Here is a 20410-nt window from a genome sequence, read left to right as displayed (position 1 = left end):
ACCTTAAGGAGGATATTAGAAACGGTGGGGCATGGAAAGTGTATAAAAAGTTTGTTTGACTTTCCTTTTTTTGCTCAGTGACAGTTGCACAGGCAATACTTGAAAGCTACTGTGTCTGTTTAATACAGTCCAGTTTTCCCAGTCTGCTAAAATGGAGACCCAAATTCTTCTTTCTTAACTCTGTGTTGCTGAAGATTTAGTACGTTCTTGGAATAAGGCCTGTCTGCAGTTTCTTATTCACACAGGCTTGGAAATGTTTATGCCTTGCTACTCAGTATTGCTGGGTGTAGCATGCGGATGTTAACGCAGCTTTGCTGCTGTTAACTGTAGGGTGCATCGGAAGCTAACCTGCTTATCACACCATCCGCCCCACTGCTGAATCCCCTGGAGAGCCCTTGGCCAAATTGCTGTGGGAGGTTAAAAGGATATCGTTCCCCAAAGTCCGTTCCAGGCACATGCTCTCATTGTTCTTGTAATTGGAAAGGATTTAAATGACAATCCATGCTGGTGGCATACTCACAGCTCTTCTATTAATTTGATATTTATTACCTCCTTTAGAAACAGCAGCATTAAATTTAGAGGAATGTACACCATTATGTTTCTCTGTACTTGAGGCTGAGGACTCCTTTTCCATAGTTTTGGGCAATAAGTTAAAAATGATACCTTTTTGTATACAGGGACTCAGCAGATTTATTTAACTGAAGCCTTACTCTCTTTTCTGCCCTTGAGCAGATGACCTAGACAAGTTTATTGGTAGGTGTTACAATAAATACCTGATGACTCTACTGTCTTATCTGTAACAGAATTTATCCCATTGTCTCACTAACTACTGCTGAAATTAATGTGAAGGAGAGCAGGGTCTGAAATCTTTTACAGCCTCCACCAGAACTCAACATTCGTCTCTCCGAGTTCTTTGGAGGTACCGATAAATGTATTGAGCCACGTGCCCAGGATACTGGAAGCGCATGTGCTTACCAGTGCTTTCAAGAACAATCGATGTTCAAATTCTGCTTAATCACAGAAGTGGATTAATTTGGTATGTTTGTGTCCAGTTGTATTTCTGGAAGCATAAGAACAAAATAAATTGCTGTAGTTTTTCAGCTGATGTAATGGCCAAAAGAAAATAAAGGAAGCTTCCCTAAAGTCTTATATTCATAAAATCTAATCTTTCAGAATTCCTGAAAGATCTATTGATCAAAACTTTGTTCCTTTGAAAAATGGATCAAATTTAGAAGCCTGTCCATACTCAACATTTAATTGTGGTTTTGGTTGTTTTTTGGGTTTTTTTGTTTCTTCTCAGCTGCTTTTCAGCTACTGTGACAATTCAGTGGGACGGTGCTGGGTTTTGATACTGAGGATCCCATCTGCTGCACACTTTATATAGTTGATTATTAGTGAAATAAAGAACAGGAGTAGGGAGGGATTGTGAACAATCTCTTCTAATACCAGAGTTGTGGAGCTTCAAAATAACAGTGGAAAGGTTTAGATCAAACATAAGGAGATACTTTTTCATGTAACACAGATGAGTTATGGGAGGCTTTGGTGCAGTGTGGTATGAATGCTAAAGCTCTTGTGAATTCAAGAAGCAACCAAACAAATTAGTGGAAAAAAATTCCATTAAAGACTTCTACAAGCACAGCCTCCATCTCTGCCTCAGATTCCCTGTGCAGCAGATTTCTAGAAGCTGGAAGAGTAACAGGGAAGTACTACTTCACACCTGCTCCATTTTAATAATATTCCCTCAGCAGCTACTATTATCCACCTTTGGAGACAGGACACTGGCTAGATGATCCTTTGATCCGATTGTGCTCCAGTGTTTGGAAAGCAGCAAATGCGCTTCTGTCTGTTGAAACATCTTCAAGGTCCATCTATGAAGTAACCCAGCCAGGAGCTAACAAAAAGGATAGGTAACTTTTGGGAGCATTAAAAAAAACATAATGAGATGACAAAAAAATAAAGGGAAGACAAAACATGGATCAAAGAGAGTCTTAAACATGATCTCTAGGCAAGGAAATGGTCCTACTAACCGAAGTGTTAAGTATTCAGTAAAATACTATTGCAGGCTTATGTGAACCCTTGGTCTAAAGGAGAGGGCCTCATTATATATAGTACTAGTGTAAAGCTGTGCTAGAATGCTTACAGCAACTTGGAGTAACGAGATGAGGTTTGTATCTTTGACTCCTGTTTTAACATGATAGCTATGCATCAGTCCTCTGGCCTGATGGCCAACTTAATCGGCTCTTATCATTTTCTGTGGTGCTACGTTGAGGTGCCAATAAATTCAATACATCAAGGTGCCCCACGGGGGGACAATTCATTCTTATAAGAGGGGAAGGATACTTTAATCTGATAGTGTGTGTTTACAGTGGGCTAGTCCCTTGATTAAACAGTGTATTCGTTTGCTAAGCTCCTGTTTATTTGGATGTTGTGGCCAACCCCAATTAGTCAACTGGTGAAAGGGAAGCTCTGGCTTTTGGTTTTTCCCACAGCTGCATCTGAAACAGCTGCTCTGATTTGGAAGTGCAGATGGTAGGTACACAGAGACCTGATCGGATGCTGATAGGTGCTGAAATTATTTCTGTGCTTGTTATAGTTGTGGGAACCCTCCACATGGAAAAGCTGCTGGCACTTCTGCTGCGCTTCAATGAACTGGACTGAACTGGAAAGGATGAGGCAAATACAGAAAAGCAGTTTGGCCAACCAGCCATTTTCGGCGTTTCCATTGCTGCCATCTGTCCTTGGAAAAGAGCCACTTCTCGCCCATATGTGTCTTCAAATGTTCTGTTCCTCTGGCTTTTTTTTTTTTTTTTTTTTCTTTTAATCAAGTTCAGACTTCTTGCTTTCCCCAAAAGCTTTATTCTGCATCTCAGCTTTCTGCTCCTCAGTATCCCTGGTGAATTCTGCCTTACAAAATCTGTGGACAGAAATTGACCCATCATTAATACAAAAATAAAATAACAATGAAGAGACACTCCCAGATCCCTTTCAGTCTTTGGTGTGGTCTGTCTTAAGACCATACCCATGCTAGTGAGGGACTTGAGGCTTGTATGGGGCAGTACTTAATGGTAACACCACAGATCCAGTGGTGAGGTCATGGTCTCCTCTTCACAGAAATCGGATCTGGAAATTGTCTTGCTAACACGTTTAATCCATTTCCTTGCCATTGTCTGATTCTTTCCTGCAGTACATTTGTTGGTGGTATGCCCAGTCTCTCATAAAATACCCACGCAAAAGCACTTCCACTGTTTCCCTGAGGAATAATTCCTTATATTGATTCTTACTCGTCAAGATTTTTTTTTTCCCAGATACTCAGCGTACCTTTTGCTCTTGCTTAATTTCATTGCTACCATGCCTGCTTGTTGTTGTAGTCCTTGGTATTGTGTGTAAATTCTTTACTTCTGAGGCTTGCACCTTTCAGATCGGGTCTCCTACTGCCTTGATTGCTCAAACACTCCCTCCACCTTGTCATGTAATTCTGTGTTCAAGGGTTCCCCGATCCTGATAGCGCTGGTTCAAGTATGTTGTGCAGCAACCAGTATTTTCCTGGTAAGATGCCAAAACTTCAGAAAATGCATTGTCACGTAGGACAGTTAACTCCAACAGACAGTTGAGATCAGCTTCTTGAACACTTGTGCGTGTGCAGACCAGAGCACGCATTTCCATGAAGCCTGTGTCTGCACTGTCATCCTGTCTTCTGTGAAAACCCCTGGATGCCTTTACAGACTGGGGTGTTCTTGCTTATTCTCATCTGTTTTTTTAAGAATATTTTTCTGCAGTACATTTAGTTTACGTTTTTTCACACACTTCCTTTATTTTTCATTCATAAACTTGAGGTTATGCAGGGTTTCTGTGTTTCTATGGACTTCTGCCAAAACATTTGAATAAGGATAATCTGCACAATTTTTTAACGTATTTACCAGTTGCTCAGAGTTGTGCAAGAAAGATGGAGCCAAACAACAGCATCTTTCCAAAGGAATCTAAATAAATGTTAACTGCAGTATTTTGTAGGATGATGTTGTGCCTGAATTTTGCAGTTGTATTAAAAATCAAAGTTAGTTGTTTCAGTTAGTCCAGTAAGGTTTATTTTTCATGAACCTGTCTGTGGTTCACTAATCACTTAAAAAAAATCCTAAATTTATTGAAGCCAATCCAAACCATAAAGAATTAAGCTGTTGATATTATTTCTGTTTTTCTCAGCATCCAGTTTCTAATGTAAATCTATTGTTAATACCAGGAATATTTTCCTTTGTGAAAATAAGTGTTATGTCACAAACTCGGTACTAAAGTGTTTCAGGATTAAAAAAAGTATTACTTTTGAAACTCACCTCTGTGTTGCACTGACATCTAAAAGTAGATTACTGGAGGAAAATGGAAAAGGTGAATGTGTAATTAATTTATTTTTATGTCTTCATTAGAGTGTTTTCTGTCCACAGGTGTGGACTGAAACAACTAGCAAATGCTTACTAAGACAAAATATCCCACCTCTGGTTTTAGCATATGTGTTAAAATAATAGTGCTTTCAGCAAGAGGAATGGTGTTGTCTGAGCCTTGAGACATGGTGCCATATTTAGCTGCCTACATAATATTTCTTCCTTTTGCTGACAAGGTTAAATAGTGAAATAATTTTTCCCTTTCAGTTTATTTTATTTTTACTGATCTATTTTACTTCTGCTTTAAAAGATAATATTTCTTAAGAAGTGATAATGATTGGCTGAGATTATCTACATAAGCTGTGTGGCAGATATGAATTGAAATTAAATTTGCTACTCTAGGGAGCTAAAATTTTGCTCCTGTAAAAGGTCTTGAAAGAACCATAGAGAAGCAAGACAATTCAGTTCATGTCTTCACTGGGAAAGTGTGTGTGATGGGGGATGCTCATTACCTGAGAACTCTTGTTCCGCAGATGCCCTCTGCAAGGGAAGGAAGGTGCAGGTACATAAGTTTGTTCATGAGTGATTAAGGTTAACCCCCTTCTCCTGGGAATCACCTTGCCCAGGTTGGTATAGAGGAAAGTGCCTACAGCTTGTTCTCACTAGGTTTGTACCTGTATGAGAGCTAATGTGTGTTTGCCCAGTGAAAATGCATATTTATTTGAATGGAATACAAAGCCTGTGTCATGTAAGTGACTTTGAAGTTGCCAGTTTGAAAAGAGTGAGGCAACGATCCTTAATGTGTTTGTGCCAAACTTTCAAATGCTCCCAGCAGCCAGCAAGTACCATTGTTCTCAACAGGAGGTGCTGGCACCAAATGCTTTGGAAGGTCTGGCTCTAGCAGTATTCCTTGGTACCCTGCACCCTCGACACACCAGGTGAAGGAGAGTGAAGGTAGCTGTTCTCATTTTGCAGGTGGGAAATGGGACTTGAGGTTCTTTGCCCATATTAATGAACTGAGCTAGGTACAGAAATAACTACAGTTTTCAATGGCACAATCCTTAAAATATTACTTAAAAACAATGAACTAATGAACCATGATGACTGTAGTTCTGATTACAGTCAGATTAACTGTACTACTGATTACCATAAGAACTTCACTTGCATCATTTGCTTTGAGTGGCAGCCGAGTCTGTAAATACAGACGTTTTAAGTGAAGTAAACTATTACTTTTCTTTAGTGATACCTTGTTTGCAGGAGGTGTAGCTGTACAAGGACAACGTTTCCAGTCCCTTGCTCACAAGCACTGGTATTGTCTGTGGGATTCTCAAATAGTGATGGCATGCAACCTTCAGGACAAGGGAACTTTTCTTTTGTTGGAGGCCACGTGAGGCTCCCACCAGTCTACACGCAGTAGAATTAAATTTTGTGAAGGGCAAGTCAGGAAGTTTCCTAACTTTGCTTTTGCTTGGTTGTAAGTGCAGGGAGGGAATTAATAGGGTTGAAGCTTCCCAGTCAGATGCTCCTGAAAATGCTTGTTCTTTTCTGACTGTGATTTGGCTCAAGTAGCAGTCACGTCGCCACCACTATGGATGATATGCAAAACAGGAAAAGCTTTTTTCACCTTTCACATACCCTCTCTTTCTTAAAACAGTCATACCAGCTGTTAATTCCTACTGGAAGAAGTTGTGTTGAAACTTGGTAAAATACCATCAATACATTTTTAAAACCTTTTACTTGATTGCAAGATAATACTATTTACTGCACCGCCACGACAATTTCCAGTCCCGCATGTGTAGGACACATTTCATTTATTATATACTTGTTCTGTCAAACAAATAAAAGTTGAGATTTGTACAACAGTATGATTCTGAGCTGGAGCTCGAGTAAATATTCCAAGATTCACATGAAAATCATGAGAGTTGGTAAGAATAAACAGTATGATTTAGAGTTAACTTTAGATGAAGTTGTGTTGATCAGATTTCAGTAACATTGTAAAGTTTCTGTAATACTCCTAAGCACAGTTTTGTAAATATTTTTCTAGGGGTATCAGTTTACTCACTGGGCACAGTGATAATCTAATATTGGTATTTTTGGAAATGCATTATATGCGAGATTCTTCCCAAGTCTGGAAGTAGTTTTTAATAGTGATCCTGGGGCAAAGTCCTTAAAGAAGAAGAAAAAAAAAAAGTTGCATGCAGTATTCCTAGAGGCTGGAAAAATGAGTTGGTACAGTTTTTAGTAACAGTCAATGAGCGAGATCCAGAAAAGTCCATTCTTGGCTGAGACATTCACATTAACCAAAGGGTTCTCAAAGAATGCTCTGGGAAGTCATTTCAGGATACATAAAAGTTGTAGCCTGGAAGGGGTCTACATGCATGTGGTTTTAGCAGGGGCAAAAATCCTGGTTTCTCTGAGCTCATGCGGAAGAGAACATAATGTTCTCTTTAGAAGGCGGCCACTTAAAGAACAGCTGCTTCACAGCACTGTAGTGTTTGGTGAGCATGCTGTGCATCTGGAAATAGATTTTTATTTTTTTTTTAAATTAAACTCTGGTCTGAACTTATGCACATCAGTCTTTGTAGAGTCTTGTAGTTATAGTCAGTGTACAAAGGCAGCAGAGAAACTCCACTGTACCTGAAGACCAGCTTAACACCTCTTCTTTTTGCAGCCTCCTTTCCTTTGAAGTAAGTGTGTTTGGCCTAAAACCCCCTTCTCCTCTCAAACAAGGTATGGATTATTGATGAGTGGGCACCGTCACTTGTCAGCCCTGGTGTGAGAAACATGTCAGGGGTGAGATCTTGTCCTGGCAGAAGGCGAGTGACAAACACTCCTTCTTCCATGTGTGTGGCAATAGCTGCTGTTACTAACAAGCATTCTGCTCCCTTGAAGTTTTTCTTCCTCCTTTCAGATCAAGTTGAATGCAAACATGGGAAGAAAATGTGTAAGCATGTGCACACCCATGTTATGTACTTGGGGAGGAGGGAGGCCATCTGGAAGCTCAAACTGTATCAAGATGATTCCTTGAAAATTCTTCTGTAATATACTTTAAAAAAAATCTTCTAAGCTTTCAAATACAGAATCTGTCTTTAATTTATGAAAACAAGTTTGGCTGTCTAATTTAATTCAGGGGTTTTTTTAGGTTGGCAATATAACTTTTCAGTTGATAATTGACTGTTTCTTCCTCTTAATTACTGTAACAATCCTTTCTATATTCAGATTACCTTAACACCTTCACTTAATGCTTTAATTTCTTCACTTAGTCTGTGTATCTCTTAATGCTAAGGTCCCTGTGCGATTTGCTGAGGAGGAGTGCAAGACAACATCCTATTGACCATTGGTTTGGTAATTTTCCTTTTTCTTGAAATGGAGATCAAACGCTGTACAGAGATGCATTTATTTACCTTTGGGTAGTCATATAAGCATGAGTGGGACTGAATTATCATTTATAAACAAACAGCTCTGTAACAACCCAAGTGAATGAAAGATGCATGAACATTTTGCTGATATGACATGCTTATTTTCTAAGGGTTGTTTCCCCCGCACCCCCAATTATTGTTATAAACCCACTAGTAATCTGTTATTCTTGGCCAAAAGAACAACTGTTGTATTATTGTAACTTTTCTATTCATTTATAAAGATGAAAAATGATAGCTCATTTTGTGCTGGTTTCCTGACTGATCAAGGCATAACACCATCTTACTGCTGCAGAAACATTTTAATTTGGAATTGGAAATATATCTACTAAATGTTTCTTTAAGCTTTTAGGATTTTTTTTATTTGAAATTATGTAGGAGTAGGTATAATGCTGACTTGGTGCAATAAGGAACTGTGTCAATTCATGCTGTCTTGCTAGATAGTCATCAAAAGCAGCTTCCTAAGACTGTTCAAACATTTTGTTCAGAGAACCACCAATTTTGTTATATGCAAGAATAAATTAACAAATGCATACTACTTAACTGTTAACAAAGCAGATACATTTTGTGTTTTACATTTGTTGTATGTGGTCCTTCTTACCAAAGGATTAATAAAAGGATCACTCACCACATAATTCCATTCTTTGCTTGCTAAAGCTTTTATCCTTGTTTTTCAGTAACCTACCTGGTTTTATTTCCCCATCATTATCACAGGGGTAGACACCAGTAGAAGACTCTTCCTCTGACTGAGTATTATTAATATGAAAGCAGAATAGCTCTGTGCCTGCTTATCCACAACTCAGGCTTGAGGTGCAATCTTGTGGTTTATTGGGACCTGCACTTGTACAGGGCACAGCTTCCAAAAACTTTGCTTACAACCTCATTGCATTAAATGGAATCCAGGCTGGTTGAATGCTTTGTGCTTCTTTAAAATGTCCCCACTGGCTAAGCTTTTTCTTTTGTTCTGGAGATTGCTGATACACCATCCATCCTTAGAGGGCAGATGCATTTTTTCCCTTCATTAATGTTTATTTGTATTGTTAACTCCAGTTGGCAAGAAAGGAACCAATCACTCATATAACAGTGATTCTTTTACTTATGGTGATCTCTTGGAAGCACGTTTGCTGCTGGCTTGCAGTTTCTGTTTTTCCTGATATTTTTTTTCTTTAATTTTATTTCAAATTCCTTTCTATTCCTACCCATTTATTAATGTGACCTTGAGTAGGTTCTTAGTCATGCTTTATTTAGTAAAGTACTCTGCCTCTATGGTGTTGGAGAAATTCAGTGAGAATTACAACAGACTGGCTCTTCAGTGCACACAGGATCTTGACAAATCTTGTAATTACTTCACATACTGACTTTTTTTGGTGAATTTTGCCCAGATACCTCTGTGATCCCAGCTGTGTGGAGCTGTTTTGCACCTTCACTGGCATAACTGAATTTAATCATGTGCAGCTTGCAAAACGCTATCATATGATAAAATACTGTGGTAAAATTTGTCATGGACCTTGAGAAGCTTTTAGCAGGCAGGATAATTGCACTGACATTTGCTCTGAAGTACACTAGAAATTAATTTAACACACCATTCCTAGTGAAGCACACAGGACGATAAAAATACTGCAAACTGCTAACCAAGTCTCCTGAATTGCTTTTGAAAACTGTCTTAACTCTTGTACTTTCTTCCCTAGCACTCTAAAAATACATCTGTGCTAAAAAAAAAAGTAATGCCACAGATAATCAAAATTAAGATAAACTGCTAGAAAGTGTATGTCTCTTCATGTAGAACATAATAATTGACCATGTACTTCATTGTTATTACAGTACATAGAATTATTATACTTTGTGTGTCATATAATTTATTAAATGTGGACGTAATTGTTTCTGGGTTAGAAAACAACAGTGGTCAAGTGAAGTTTTAGTGATGTACAAATATGCTAGAACTAGAAATCAGTTGTAGGGAGGAAGATGATAAACTAAGTTTGGGAGGAATTATTATGAGTGTGCTAGTATGCCAAGTATAGAATTTAAATAACCTTTTAAGAGATTGGAGAAATGGCCTAAAAAGAGGAGTAGTTTAGTTATGGTAAGAACAAGGCTCTGCATTTAAGCCAGAATTTCCATGTTTTCAGGCTGGGAGACAAGTGACAAGCCAGCAATTGTATAGGCTTCATTGAGTTTCATCTACTCAGTGGTCTACTATAGCTCTCAATGTCCTGCTGCTGGAGGGGACAACTGCATGCAGATGTCTTTAAAACACATGAAATAAGCCTGCTATGCAAATGAGTCATGGTAATGCCTCCGTGGGGAGTACTGTGCCCAGGTGGGGCTGTACCATTTCCAGAAAACTGTGGGCTGTTAATTAAGGACCCAGAGCTGAACAATTTGGAGGTCCAGAAAATGAGATCTGAGACAAGAGGTGGAAGAGGAATGATTCAGTCTGGACAAGGGAGGGTGTAATAACACTTGTTAGCTATGCGAAAGCTAAAAGAAAAGTAAGCTGTTGTTCCTGTACACTTTGAACAGAAATAATGAAAGACAGGAACTGAGTCCCTTGGTGAGCTGTTGAGTATCAGTGTTGGAAAGGTTTTAAGACTGGTATCTGTTGAAAATGGAGGAGCTACAGCTGATTCTGCCTTAAGGCATGAGAGAATGACTAGACAAGCTCTTAAGGGCGCTTCCAGCTCTGTTCTTCTCTGATTCCCTAATATAGCTAAATGTTTTCATACCGTTCATTATTGTCATCACAAGTGCAACTGACTGAGAACGTACCACCATAGCGGTGTTGCCAGGGAAATTAAGTGACATTTTGTATACTCGGTACAAGCATATTGCCAAGAAGTTTCCAACCTTTTCCAGCATGAAAAAAATAAAGAAGCTAGAGCAAACAATTATATCTGTATTCCATTTTAAATTTGGTCAGACTTGGATTCATCAGAATTTGAGAGTGTAAATGATGTGGAAAGAAGGGTATTGTCCACCCAACCATCTGGAGGAGTATATAAAAAGTCCCTGGAGATGTTGCATTGTGCAATAGCTAAAGCTCATGACTTACCTTCAAGAGCTCTAGATAGAAAACATGTGGAGGGTGAAAGGCAAAATGTAAACAGTAAGCATGAAAGAAATAATAAAGCTGGCCCGGGTGTAGCATGATATTCTGACTGCGAGATCCAGACAGTGAGGATTGCATTATTCAAACAGGAAATTGGAGGAATGTTTCTCCAGTGCCTATCTTTCCAAATACTGGAAGCTGAGCATTATAAGCTAATTGTTAGGCTAAACTGATAGTGATGAGATATTTGTCCTCTAGCTGCAGTGTTGCCACTCCTAGGACAGTCAGTAAGAACCACAAATGATGTGCAGTTTGTGTTCCCTCGACAGTCCTATTTCATGAGCAACCAGTGTAAGCTCCTGCCCACTCTCCTCTTTGGTCTGATAGGACCACATCTGAACCATTGGTTTGGTCTCTCTTGAAGCCTGAAGAAGGCAACCAGTACTTCAGTCCCAAGAAAGGGAATCTTTATCCACCATTTGGGCTGATGGATCTCCTCATCAAAGCCAGGTATGTCATTAGGAAGTCAACAAAGACAGCAGTAAAAGATGCCCAAATGATGAAGTTGTACCTGTCATGTGAGCTATGCAGAGAAATAGGAGCTTCTGACTGATTTTTTTCCAAAGCTTTCTTAATTATAATAGCTTTCTGTTGAATAGAAACTCAGAAGGGTGAAAACAGAATTGTTAGTCTTTGGCTGTTTTGCCCCCAAAGCAGCTTTTGACAGCAGCATTCTTCATCCAGTAAGAAGTCTGTTCGTTGTTGCTCTGAGTTTTGTGGGTTTCTGTGCAATGGTGATGAGTGATGCACCAGCAGCTCAGTAATGCAGTCGTTCTAAAATGTGTGTTGTATCAACATTGCTACACACATTGATGCCTTTGTGGTGTATTCAGCATGAATCTTGTGTTCCTACTCCCACTATGTCAGCCTTTCCCCTCTTCTGCCTTCTTTCTTGAATCTGGGGCGATGCTGCAGTAGGGGTACTCACACAGAGGGCTGAAGGCCCTTTGTTTTCTTTTGCAGACAGAGCTGGATGAGAACTGGTGTGCGGGAGACATCTGATATCCACTAGCCCTGGCTGAAGACAGTGGGTGAAAGAGGGGTCTGCCACTGACATGGAGGATCTTCTGACCCAGGAGGAGTCAAGAGGAGTAGCGAGGTTGTAGCACTATCCTGCAGTGTACCCTCTGCTGTGGGATGGAGTTCCTGGAGAGGGACCTGTTTCTCCTACCCAATGAGACTTGCTGTGGAATGAAGTGCTAATGGCTAATGCTTGTTTCCATCTTCTAAAGCTTAGTGCCCTGCCCAGCAGGATTTTGTGGTATTGTAACAGGATGTGGTGTTTTAAATGGACTTGCCTGTGACTGCTGTGTTCCTGGTAGGGAGTTGAGTGCTCTGGGCATTCCTCCTCCTGGATTAGCAAGTGATGGTCCAGGGTCCTTCAGTGAGTTGAACGCCTCCCCATCCACAGAGCCAGCCACTCAAGCTGGGACCATACTGATCCTTCCCGGGTTCGAGGTTGGGGCTTCATGTCTTGGAAGGGTGTTCTGTAGCCAGTGCTCTGGCTGCCTCTCATCACACTGGATCCTCTTCAGCTATTGTGCTTTATTGAAAGATGTACAGAATTGTAGCTAATTTGAATATCTGATATGGTGATGAGAATGTGCTGGAAAGTGTGAATATTTAACTCTGATTAAAACTGCTTCTGCCCTGAAAATTTGAGAAATTTATGTTGAAATTTTTGAAGGAGTCTGCTTTTGAAGACAGTAAAGTCAACAATGATCCCTAGCAGTGATTGCATCTTTCACATGATCTCGGGCGTGATCTCACTGGCTCTTTGAGGGGGCTGTAACCCATTTGTCTGTCAGGTACAAGCTTTACCTTGAGCGCACTCTGGGAAGAGAAGCAGCTGAGATTTTCAAGCAGAAAGATAAAAACTGCAAAAAAGCAGCCCTGTCCATTCCCTGTTCACCCTTGTATGTAGTGAGGCCAGCAAGGTTTCGTTTGCATCCACTAGCAGCAGGAGAACATATATGAGCAGTATGTGTGCTCTGATTCATGTGACAGGACCACACAGTTGTGGGTGTCCTCATTTCTTGCTCATGCTTTTCTTTATAGTGGGTAGTGGGTCATTTAACTATTATTAATGCATTTGGCAAGGGCGATGTTCTTGTATGCAGATATGTCACTTCAGGACAATGACTTTAGATTATCTGTATAAAGCCATCAGAAAGGTCATTACAAAGATTTTTTAAAAATCAAAATTGATTTAGAAGACTCAGAAAAATGTGTTCAAACCCAGTTACTGCAGATTACAGTCTGTTAATAACTTTAAACACATGATAAAAAAATGCAGTGCATTAGATCGCAAACACTGTCTTTTTCTGTCTGCTTATAATTTGACACTGGGAAATGTCTATTTGCAAAAAGGCTAAATTACTTGTAACCCCTTTTGCTTTTGAAGATGATGTGAATATAAAAGAAGAGTATTCTTTCTTCCTGATGAGTTACACATACTTGTTTTACTAACATACATCCTGTCTTAGAGTGATTTCTCCTTTCTTCTTCTTGGGAAAAATTCCATCACTGAAGTATTTAAATTCAATGCTGCAGTGATTGCTGTTGTCATTATTTTATAACCTGGGGTTTTTAGAGTCCTTTAACGCCACACTGGTGGTGGCTTTTTTTATCCTTTTGTACAAGCCTTCAGAATGACGACAGTCTACCCTCAGAGCCTTCAGGTCTCAGTGGGACCTAACATTTGGAACATTTGGGGAACTCCTTAGTAGAGATCCCGGAGTTGACCATTTGACTTGGATGCAGGAATGAACATCCTGGAGAGACAGGGAGATGATTTCCTGGAAGATGACTCCTGGAGGAGTCTTCCTGGTGAAGAATGCAGCTCCTGGCGCTTCACCTTTGAGGAACATTTAAAACACCCTGGGTGAGCCTAAAACCTACAGGGCTTACAAACAGGAGTGCTTAATGGGTAACTAAAGTCATAGTTGCAAAGCTTATAATGTTAAATAATAATAATGTGTAGTTCCTGAGACTTAGCAACCAAATAAATCAAAGCTGCATATGATCCTTATAGCCCTCTCTTAACAAAATTAATTTTCTTTGCCCACTCTCCAGTCCTGTCAAATGTATCTGTTGCACACCGGAGAAGTCAGAGGCTTTGAGGTTATTTCAGACTAAGGCAGTGTCTGTGTGCAGGCACGCGCATGCGTGTGCAGGCATGCACAGTATTAATGGCCTTTGTGAATGTCCTGCTGGGATGCTTTATGACAAGTGTCCAGTTGTTAGCTGTAGCAGTGTGCTGAGAGGGAGAGGTGCAGGCAGTCCATCAGGAAGGTGACTCTTAAGGGTAAGCTGAACTTCATTTTTTGGAGTTCAGTCTCCTGCCACTGTAGGTCTCCCAAGTGCTTGTGCTAATGTTTTGCAGTGGTGTGTCCCACTGAATACATGAGATAGTGAGTCTATGTTATCTTTGGACATCCTGTATCTATAATCTATATTTTATGAGAAGCAGGGGAGTTCTGTAAAAGAAGAAATTGCATCCTTTGAACCCAGGTACAGATAGCTGCATGCTGGTATCACAGTGGGAGGTGTATTTTTGTAATGTGCTGAATGTTTATTTTCTGCCGGTCAGAAGAAAAAGATTGAGTTGCATTTGAGGTAGCCTGTGTGCCCAGAATGACCTTAACACCTAACTGAACAATCACAGCTGAGAAGAGGCCACACAAAGAAGAGATGTGGTCTGATAACTACTTGCCTAATGCAATGAAAAGAGGGATTTCTGAGTACACTTGTGACAGACTTGTTGGTACAGGATCAACAATGGAGATGAGCTGCCAGGTGTTATCTGTGTGTTGATAATACTGCATCCTGCCCATCCAGTAACCCCATGTGGTAAATGTGGGGAGTCATAAATGAAGATCATAAAATAACAACATGATTTAGGCAGGAAGAGACCTCTGGAGATTGATTACCCTTGCCTTGTCTTCTCAAGGCCAGACCAACTTCAGTTATACCAGGTTCCTTAGGGCCTTGCTACCCCTTGGGCCTGTAAGGAAGGGATACCACAGTCTTTCCAGGCACCTGTTCCAATGCTTGGCTATTCCTGTGAATTTTATTTCCCCTAATATCTAATCAGAATTTCTCTGGTTGAAACTTGAGTCTGTTGCTCTTCATCTCGGTACAAGCTTTACCTTGAGCGCACTCTGGGAAAAGAAGCAGCTAAGATTTTCAAGCAGAAAGATAAAAACTGCAAAAAAGCAGCCCTGTCCATTCCCTGTTCACCCTTGTATGTAGTGAGGCCAGCAAGGTTTTGTTTGTATCCACTAGCAGCAGGAGAACATATATGAGCAAAACCATGCTAATTTCCTTATTCTGCTCAGGTCTGTAGCTCACCAACAAAGTTTAAGGAGATGGCAGGGAGCTAGAGGCTTGTTACAGGGTGAGTGATGACAGGCTAACTGGACCCCTGAAAACTTTATTGTTCTCCACTGACTGGATTTCTGTATTACATGCAGTGAACCTTGTTGTGGAAGCCAGGAGCAGGAATTACCCTACACCTGTGGTTTTGATCTACACTGGAGTGAGGAGGAGGATGTCTGCTTCAGCCTCCCATTTCTGATTAGCTGCCTCTCAAGCGGGGTTTCCCATTGCAAGACAATATGTAGTTACGCTGCTTCTTACAGAGTGTCTCAGTGTTGGTGCTGTGCACAGTGCGAGGGCAAGTGCGAGGGCAGATGGGGTCTCATATTCAGACAACCTGTATTTTAAACAAGAAGAGCAATGAAGTAAAGAGATGATCTGTGTTGTGTATTAGTGCTTCTTGCCAAGTCAAAATCGCTTCAGAGAATAACTGCCCTTGCCTGCCATATCTTCTCAGCATTTCATCTAACAGATCTGATATGCAGAGGGCAAATACTGACAGTCTAATTTTTGCACACTTTCATTAAAGGTTTTAACCCAGTAGTGTTTGTCATATGGGAATTCCTTCCTTAGGAGAAATTTTCATCCAGCTGTAAGTTTTCCCTGAAGCCACTTGGTCAAGTCCCCTTCTCAGAAGTGGGAAATTACATTAGTCCTGCAAGTAGAGGAGTCACCTTCGATTTAATGTGGTGAGTCTGATAGAAGAGGAGAGGTGTAGAAAATGGTTAGTGCTGTATATTAGGATAGAAGTTTTCTGTGTCTTGTAATCACACGTTGAACACTGCCAAGCATTCTTATTTTATCAGGTAGTTACTGTTGTTTCTGGCAAAATACAGCTGGCGAAATGCACAGCTTGGCTTCTTGTGCAAAGGGAGACCTTCTTAGGAAGCGGGGACTCCTGCAGCATGAGTAACTGATTAGTACCGGATTGCAAGAACTCGTAAAATGATTTGGAGTTGGTCAGAGAAGTAAGAAATAAAATAAGAAACTAGAATGAACTGCAGATGTGCATTGTAGATTTTAAACTGGGAATCCTAAAACCACTTGCCTAAGTTGAACCACATTAAGGGCTTGAGAAACACCAGGTCCATGGGAATCCTGTGCTGCTTGGCATTGTGTCCACAAGCCTCTGTTTTTCAGGCTAGACACCACATTTTCAGCTAGAGACTGTTTGGGTTCCAAGCAGATTTTTCTCATTTTGTTTTAAGCTAAATTAAAAAAAATGCAGCCAGCAGCCAGGAGAATATTTGGCTTTTGTTTCTTTACCAGCTGTTTTTGTTCTCGGAAACTCATTTTAGCTCCTGGTGTGTTTCTTCAATTTGTAGCTTATGAATTGCAGGAGCAGATGATACGCTGCTGAGTGCACCCTCTGTATGGAACTGTGTGAGAATCGAGCAGTTGTGTTAGCAAGGGCAGGCGAACAATTTGTCATTAATTCCTAGAAAGAAGGAGTTTTGGGGTGAAGGTTGCTAGTCAGGATTTTGTGACGGAGAACTTGGCTGCTGTCAAGAAATCTTGCTTTGTAAGAAGGCTTTCATGGGGTCCTGCCATATCTTGACGTGTCGTCTTTCATGGAGCGGATTGCCACAAAGCGCACAGAGCAAAGGCTGTGCAAGGTCTATACGTGGAGGTCTTATTTTAACCACCACCTTCTCTTTCTGCTCTGGGAAAGCTGCTTGGCTCTGCTAACCCTGGGTTCCGGCTGGGGAGCTGCTGTCCTTGCTTGCAGCCCGGTCCCTCGGTGTGCAGCCCTGGCCTGGCCTGGCCTGGCCTGCCAGCACTTGCACCCTGGGCGGTCTCCGGCCGCCCAGCCAGCCCTCCTCCCCCTCCTCCGGGCCGGGGTCCTCCAGGGTTTCAGCATTCCCTTTGATCTCCTGCTGCTCAGCCTTGGCAAAGTGACTGCATCACTAGGGTGGGGGCCAAACTCTTGCCTCCTCGCAGCTATAAACCCAGAAGTCTTGTTGCATATTTGCTGAGATGCTTCTTATCTCGGCCATTGTTTTACCTTTCCTGCTTGTTCCCTTAACAACTGCTTTTGATCCAGCTCCATAGCGACTAACCCATCATACACCCGCGCACGGAGGCATGCCTCATCGGCAGGGAAAACAATGCCGTTATCTCCCAGTTATTGCTAATGGCATCAATATTATTCTTCGTTTGTCTGGTGCAAGAATAAGAAAGAAAAAGACTGCATTTGGACCTCTAATGGTGTGAATGCCTGGCTTGTCAGCCTAAGTCCTTTCTGAATCCATTTACTTTACAGTTTCTTCTCTTTGATCTCAGCCCAATGCGTTTTCTCTGTAGCTTTGATTTGTTAAAGCTTGTAGTGCTTTATCGTGTGCTTAATTTTAAGCACAGTGAGAGTGCTTATGTGCTCAAGCTTGTTCACAGATGTGTTTCTGTCTCGGGACTGGTGTGTGAATGAGGAGCCAGGGATTGTGGCTTAATTCTAGCAAGGGATCTAGCTGGGTTTTCATTCTAAGGAATTATTTTTTAAAGACGTTACTTTTTCTGCATAATTAATTTATGGTGCGGTACGATAAAAACATTTAGATTTCAAATGCAAGTAGCCTAAAATGAGGAAATGCCAGGGTTAAGGATGCCTGCACAACACTAACCTACCACAATGTGGGTGTGAATTATGACAGTCTTTAATTACATGACCGCATACCAACTGTTTTTTTCCCAAAGAACTGTTGCTTTTCACAGTGTTGAAGATGGATGTGCTCTGGAGTATGTAGTTAAGAAAGCTCTTGTCTGTCAAAGCTTTGCCACACTTGTTACCGTAACCGGAGGGTATAGAGGGAACCAAGCAGTGCATTGCGGGAGAAAAGGAAATACTGCATTCCTACAAAAACCTGACTTCTATTCTTTTTTCCTCCATAGAGGTCTCGTACAGAGGCAGCTGTCTTGAAGCTAAGCACACTCAGAGCAATTGTTCAGAGTTTCAATTAAATTATTTCTGAAAGGAAAAGGTGATGGGACTTGTAGAATAGAGAAAGGTTAGTGCCAGGGGAGAGGGACTGGTGAAGGAGAGCCGTGATGAGGGAATCCTCTTTTTGGAGGAAAGAGCCAGGTAAGTAGTTTGTAACCTGTGGAACATGATCAGTAGATAGAGGAGGAGGCTTGAATGGCACAAAATCCCTCCTGCTGCTGCATTACCTGCGATGTCCTTCTCTGCCTAAAATGTTTCATCATTTTTCCCACCATCCTGGTTGGGATAGTTTAATAAAAGATACTTAACTACAAACCTAGGGCAACATAGCTATAACAGCACCACTTGTGTGGTCAAGCTGAATGCTTTAAAAAAATAAAAAGTAAATCCCAAGATCCTGAGATCTCAAGGTGTGTGCCTCATGGTAGTGGAAATGCCTTGTCTCCCTCTGGGTTTCAGTTTCCCATCTGAAAAATAGAGATAACGCTACCTGGTACACTTGCTTTCTCATCTCATGGCTTCTAGTCTCAGTACTGTTGTGTGTTTTGGTGCATCAGCCTCTATTTTGAAGATGTTGATGCTGGGGAAGGAGGTGTTTTGCAGAATAGTGGCTGTTCTTCATCTGATTTTGTTCCTCACAGAAAACTCCAAATGAACATACTGGCTGTATTTTCAAGATAAATTATCTTACTTCATACTTTTTTTATCCTAATGGTGGTCCCAACACCACTCCCATTCTTGTATCCTCACGGCAGGAGTGCCGAAAGCTCAGCATGCTGCACAGGGCAGTGCTGGTGGTGCGCTGTGGGTGGCGAGAGCCCCAAGTCAGGTGTTCGCCAAGCTATAGATGTGTTCAGCCTGGAGGTTCCTCCTCTGCATAGGCTGGGAGGTGGAAGAGGTCTGGAGCAGCTCTCTCTGTCTAAAGATCGGTTTATCCAAAGGAGAGGCTTTAAATCGGGGTGTTATAGTCCCAAGTTCCTGTGAGAGCTGAGCTCTCCCAGGAGAATCCGGTATTGGTTCCTGAGATAGGAAGGTGCTGAGTGTCGGTGCTGGCTGTCTCGCTTGTAGGTTGAAAGTTGTTTTGAATGCTCCTGTCTCACTTCTGCTATTGCCTCTAGAATTACAGTTAACATAGCCCTGTAATTACTGTGCCACAGATAAAGTTATTTGTTACACTGTATTTTATGTTGTTTCTCCATTGTTGTAAATTAAATATTTTTATAAGACCAAAAAAACCCCAAGCCCCGCAGATGTAAGCTTTGAAGAGAATTGCATGTTTTCAGGATCTTTGGCAATGCGTTTAGTTTGGTTGGGTCTAAATTTCCATCATCTCCTTGTGCCAGCTTACTGCAGGTGTGCTGGATTCACAGCATACTGTAGATGCTTTACATGATGTAAAAACTTTGTAAATGCAACAGCTAAGAATGTGAAGTATTTTTTCAGGGATAATGTACTTCTAAAAAAGAAAATCCAATAGGGTAGTTCATTTAAGCCTCTTAAAACTGTTGCAAAAACTGTGCTAGCTGTTGCAAAAACTGATTTCCTCATTTGTATTCCTTTTTTTTAATTTGTTGGATTTGGAGATGGATAATTGCTCTAGCAGCATAAGAATATGTATAATTCCCAAATACTTTACCATATTACCTCTTCAGCAAGTCTGTTGTACTCTATCATCCTTTGTCCCACAAAATCAAAATCCCTTTGCTCTCTAGTGAATCCCACAGTACTGAAAGGGGGGAGACTTTTTTTTTTTTATGAATAGCAGCTTGTTTTAATCTTTTAAGTTCAAATTCTCTTCTGTCCAAAACATGTTCTTACTGAGGCTTGGACAGTTTGAAAAAACTGATGAGCAATTTACTTTTAATTTTTGTCTTACTAAGTCTGATTATTGTTTTAATTATCCATTGTTATTGTTTGTGACCTTCCACTGGAATTGTTCACTATGAGTTTAGAAAGATTCCTGCTTTTATGTGAAGAGGGTGTGACTGTGAGGAAATGTTTGTTCAGTTGGGTGGAACAACTTATCTTTCTTGTGCTTTCTTTGTGGGACATTCGTCTTCAGCTGAATGCTGCAGAATCACTTATTGACTTGTTTATCGCCTCCAAAAAGAAAAAGGTATTTTAGATTTAGCAGATTGAATTGTCTGTTGCCCTAAAACATCCAGGTGATCTGTTTACTGGGGTGAGATGCTTGAAGGTC

The 20410-nt window shown here is 40.8% G+C and overlaps 1 protein-coding gene across 12 annotated transcripts in view; it reads left to right on the top strand.

Moving 5' to 3' along the window:
- The window catches only part of EXD3 (exonuclease 3'-5' domain containing 3), a 295908-nt gene that overhangs the window by 24809 nt on the left and 250689 nt on the right, over nt 1-20410 (top strand). Inside the window, exon 3 of one of the 12 annotated variants that reach the window (XM_049832290.1) lies at nt 11859-11994. The exons of the other annotated variants lie outside the window; for them this stretch is intronic. The gene's annotated coding sequence lies outside the window, so the exon portion shown is untranslated. The remainder of the gene's footprint in view (nt 1-11858; nt 11995-20410) is intronic. 12 annotated transcript variants of the gene reach the window in all.

This window comes from Accipiter gentilis, chromosome 29, assembly GCF_929443795.1.
Source record: "Accipiter gentilis chromosome 29, bAccGen1.1, whole genome shotgun sequence".
Classification (NCBI taxonomy): Eukaryota; Metazoa; Chordata; class Aves; order Accipitriformes; family Accipitridae; genus Astur; species Astur gentilis.
The sequence above is the reverse complement of the archived record's forward strand: the minus strand, read 5'-3'. Positions and strand labels throughout refer to the sequence as shown.